This window comes from Eleutherodactylus coqui, chromosome 3 (assembly GCF_035609145.1).
Source record: "Eleutherodactylus coqui strain aEleCoq1 chromosome 3, aEleCoq1.hap1, whole genome shotgun sequence".
NCBI classification, from domain to species: domain Eukaryota; kingdom Metazoa; phylum Chordata; class Amphibia; order Anura; family Eleutherodactylidae; genus Eleutherodactylus; species Eleutherodactylus coqui.
In genome coordinates, this window is record NC_089839.1 from 298330776 (window position 1) to 298335957 (window position 5182).

The window sequence follows — 5182 nt, forward strand, 5'->3', positions numbered from 1 at the left end:
GTTTTAGCTCTTGTTTTTATTAACCTTGATCGGTTGTATTCTGAAAAGGATTTCTGACTTCTCCATGAACAGGTTTGCTTGTCTCCACCGAGTGGTCGTGTTTATGTTCATTGGCGAGAGCAGGATTAATGACTTCTGAGTACCTGGTGCTTATTTTGGGGGGTTGGCACAACTAATCAGGTAAAGATGGCTGCCTTTGTGGATACTAGATTGTTGGTGTGTTTGTGGATAAAACACTCAGGATCAGTTTATTTTATTTTGTTTGGATTTCAATTTTTTTCCCTAGACATTTCAAAAAATCATAACACTGGTTTTCCATCAACGTAACTATCTGAGGCCTTGGTTTGGTTTTTTTTTGGTTTTTTTTTCAGGACAAGTTCTATTTTTTAATGCTACCTAGTGTACCATAGAATGTACTGTATTTTTTAATGTCTATAACTAAAGGGGTTGTCCCGTGAAATCAAGTGGAGTTATACACTTCTGTATGGCCATATTAATGCACTTTGTAATATACATCGTGCATTAAATATGAGCCATACAGAAGTTATTCACTTACCCACTCCGTTGCTGGCGTCCATGGCTCCGACTAATTTCTGCAGCTTCTGGCTTCTTTAGACGCGCTTGCGCTGTCCGGTGTTCTGCTCCGTGCTCGCTCCGGAGAGCTGGTCTTCTCTGCGTCATCGTAGCTCCGCCTCCGTCACGTGGTGCCGATCAGCCAATTAGGTGGCTGTAATAGGCAGTGGAACGCAAGACATCCGCGGTGCATCATGGGAGAAGACCCGCGGTGCACCATGGGAGAAATTCTTCTGTCAATGGCTGTGCGAGGGCTCATATTTTTTTTTTATTTTTTTTACCAAACATCCTGTAAATTCTACTGGAATGCATGACTTTGATCACTTCTTACATATTTTTGGGAGACTGACCAAAACGCAATATTGGCGTGTTTGTGTTTATTTTATTTTTTCCCAGTCATTTTGGCTAAAATCCTGGTCGGGCGATCTAGCCTCAAAAAATAAGTTGTGCTCACTCCCATTCTACGGTCAATTCCTTTTCAGCCCAAACCTCGACAAGATTCTCGAGAAGGCAGCCAACAGCAAGAGGGGCCCGAGAAGGAAGACCTTTTTTCGGGCCCCAACACAACAGTCCGAGTCATATAGGGGCAAGGGCAAGACGGACGATGGAGTTACCCTAAGGGAGGTAAGGGGAAGAACTTCTTTAACCCCCATCAGGGGGACCCAGCCAAGCAAAAACCCTGACACCATCCCAGTGGGGGAGAGGCTGGGGAACTTTACGGATCAATGGGCCTCAATGTGCGAGGGCTCATGGATCCCAAAGGTCCTAAAGCAGGGATACCAAATAGAACTGGTGTCCCTTCCCAAAAGGAAACTTGTAACCACAGGGGGCTCAGCACAGCAACTGTGCCTACTCCAACAGAGCGTTCGGGACTTACTACATTTAAAGGTAGCATCTTCGGTACCTCCGAATGAAGAAACCCAGGGTCACTACTCCAGACTCTTCCTGATAAGGAAACAGTGCGGGAAGTCACGCTTGATCATCAATTTAAAGCCCCTGAACACCTTCATCAGGTATCGGAGGTTCAGGATGGAGTCAATTTCCTCAACAGTGAAGCTGATACCAAAGGGAGCATATATGGCATCTATAGACCTAAGGGATGCGCACTTTCACGTTCCGATCCACAGGGACTCTCTGAAGTATCTGAGATTCGCGCTAGACATGGGCAGAAGAACAAGTCCCCTTCAGTTCAGATGCCTTCCCTTCGGGATTTCCTTAGCATCCTGAATTTTTACAAAAATCATGGAGGTAGCAGCCTACCTAAGGCAAAAAACAATCTCGATAGTACCTTATCTAGACGACATTCTGATCGTAGCAGAATCCAGAGAGCTCTCAGCGGAACACCTGGCGATGGTCCTCGACTTGCTCCAATTCATGGGGTGAATAGTAAACTGGGAGAAATCCATCCTAGATCCCAGCAAAGAAAAGGTATTCCTGGGCATAACGCTCAACTTGGAGACCCAATGCTCCTTTCTCAATGAGCCAAAAGTACAGAAAATCCTTCAACTGGTCAAAAAGTTTCTACGGAGATGGTCATGTACAGTCCGGGAGGCCATGTCCCTCCTAGGGAGCCTGACATCCTGCATCCCGGGGGTAGCATGGGCCCAAGCGCATACCAGACCCCTGCAGAACGCATTTCTTTCAGCCTGGAACAGAAGACAGTCCTCCCTGGGAACAAGGCTGTGCATCGAAAATTAAGTAAATATATATCTGCGCTGGTGGGCGCCTTCAGTGAACCTGCGAAGGGGAGTCCACTGGATTCGGAACTGAACTACATACATCACGACAGACGCAAGTGCTTGGGGGCGCACATAGATCAACTTCTACAAGGTCCCTGGCCACAGGAAATAAGAAACCAATCATCGAACTACAGAGAACTCCAGGTGGTTTTGAAGGCCCTCCAACGGCTAGGGGATTCGGTAATCAAGCAACACATAAGGATTCTGTCGGACAATATTGTTGCCCACATTCAGCACCAAGGGGGAACAAGGTCACCAGCCCTACCAGGCATCTCACAAAAGATCTTCCGCTGGGCAGAGGGCCAAGTCATGTCAGTTTCGGCAACACATCTAAAAGGATCGCTGAACCAGAGGGCGGACTTCCTCAGCAGAAGGCGTATAGACCAAAAAGAGTAGTCTCTATCTCAGGAGACTTTCAGGTTTCTGACAGGCAGGTGGGGATCCCCACAAAAAGATCTGTTCGCAACACAAGAGAACGCCAAGGTGAAGGTCTTCTCCCTCAGACCAGGGGACCAGCCAACAGCAGTAGACGCTCTGAATCAGAATTGGGGCAGAAAGCTCTTTTCACCCTTTCTCCAATACCGTTAATCCCAAGAGTATTGCAATACTTCAGATTGCAGAGATGCACTCTGATTCTAGTGGCCCCCTTTTGGCCAAGGAGGAGCTGGTTTGGACTCCTAAGAACATTAAGCATCCAGGACCTAGTCCTCTTCCCTGCCCAGGCGCATCTACTGACGCAGCGACCTCTGAGCTACCCAAACATAGACAAGCTCCACCTAGCAGCATGGATCTTGAAGAATCCACACTGAGGGGGAAGAGGTTTCCCCGAAAAAGTAATCCAGACCTTAATGTCTAGTAGAAAGCGTACAACTAACATTATCTACCAAAAGGTCTGGAGGAAGTTTATCTCATGGGGGCAGGAAAGAGAATCCTGGGGTTCTTTCCTGGACATCCCCTCAATCCTAGAATTTTTGCAGGAGGGCCTGGATATGGGCCTCTCCCCAAGCACCTTAAGAGTCCAAGTTGCGGCCCTTAGTGCTCTATTTGACACCAAATTGTCAGATTAGGTGGATTAGCAGATTCCTGACAGTGGCAGATAGGCTACGACCCAGAACCACAAATATATTTCCTGACTGGAACCTAAATTGGGTCATCAGACCCCTTTGAGCCGATCGACTCCCTTTCAATAAGAATGCTCACGATTAAAACAGTCTTCCTAGTGGCTATTACCTTGGTGAGACGGGTTAGTGAACTGCAGGCCCTATCTATCCGCCACCCGTTTCTTAAAATCACCGACACAAAGCTAGTGTTCAAATCAGACCCAGCCTTTATGCCAAAGGTGATGTCACCCTTCCATAAAGCTCAGAATGTAGTGATCCCCTCGTTCTTCGATAAACCCAAGGATGAGGGGGGAAAAGCCCTAAATTGTCTGAACGTCAGGAGAGCGGTCATGAGTTATACTAACCCCACAAGTCAGTGGAGATGAGACGACAACTTGTTTGTCCAGTTCTTTGGCCCAAATAAGGGGAATAAAGCAGCAAAGGGCTCCATAGCCAGATGGATTCGATTGGCCATTACAAAATCCTATAGGGCCCTAGGAAAAGTCCCCTCTGTTCTTAAAGCCCACTCCACAAGGGCAGTAGCGTCTTCATGGGCCGAGCATAGTTCAGCGTCCGTTGAACAGATAAGCAAGGCCGCAGTGTGGAAGAAGCCGCATACGTTCGTTAAACATTATAGGGTAAAAGTGCAGCTGGACGAGGACATGGCCTTTGGATGTGAGGTTCTATCGGCAGCGATTCCACCCTAGAAAATTTAGTTGGTATGTCCCAGGTGGTGCGGTCATGGAGCTGACTGGGAAAAGGGTTATTATACCTACCCGATAATCGGGTTTTCAGGAGTCTCCACAACAGTACCCGTACATTCTGCCCACACCCACCAAAAAGAAGAAAAAAAAAAGTGCTAGGAAAAATTTACGAAATATAATTTCAATTAGAGAAAGAAGAGTTAAAATACCAGTTAGGTAAAGGTGTTTAAGTTAAGCTCCTACCCCCGGCAATTCATTAGAAACTACTAAGGAAGGGGGGAGCGTTTAACCTCTCGGTGTGTTGCTGTCCACCCAGGAGGAGGTTATCTCGTGGTGCTGGCGTGGAAACTCCTGAAAACCCAATTTTAGGGTAGGTATAATCACCCTTTTTAAGTCCACAGAGGGTTTGAACTTGTGTTCGTTTAATCACTCATGCCATATACTACAATATTGCAGAATTTTGTATTTCGGCAAGTCTTCTATTAAGACAGGCATATCTTCATAGGCAGAAATAAATTACAACTAATCGGTGCCTCACAATCTCATTGTGGGGAGAGGGCATGTGTTTAGAACACCCAAATGCTGTTGGGGGTACCTAATTGCTGTCAAAGGGTTAACGGCCACAATTGTTGTGAATGCCTACTACAGCTGCTGCAGCCTGGTGTTCAGCGGTCAAAGAAAGCCATCACTGGCCATGTATGTCGCAGGCTCTTCTCTCAATGTCATACAAATACCATGCAACCAGGACCTACATATATGGTATGGGGTGCTAAGGTGTTTAAAACCACCACCAAATCAGCCCAGGGCTGCAGGGGAAAGTATTACCTCCGACACGCTTTCTTGCAGTTCTCAGATCTGCAGGTTCCACGGCCCGCTCTTCAGTTTCCAAGATGGATCCATGGTTCTCAAGAACACCTCATGCATATCATGTACTACACCTCTCTGCGCAGCTGTGCTCATGCAAGTACCCCGGACCTCTGGGTAGTGAGAAGAGGTGGTGTTGACTTAGGCCTTCTGCACAGGGGTGGATTTGCATTGCGAAATCTGGAGCAGGATTCCGGCCCCA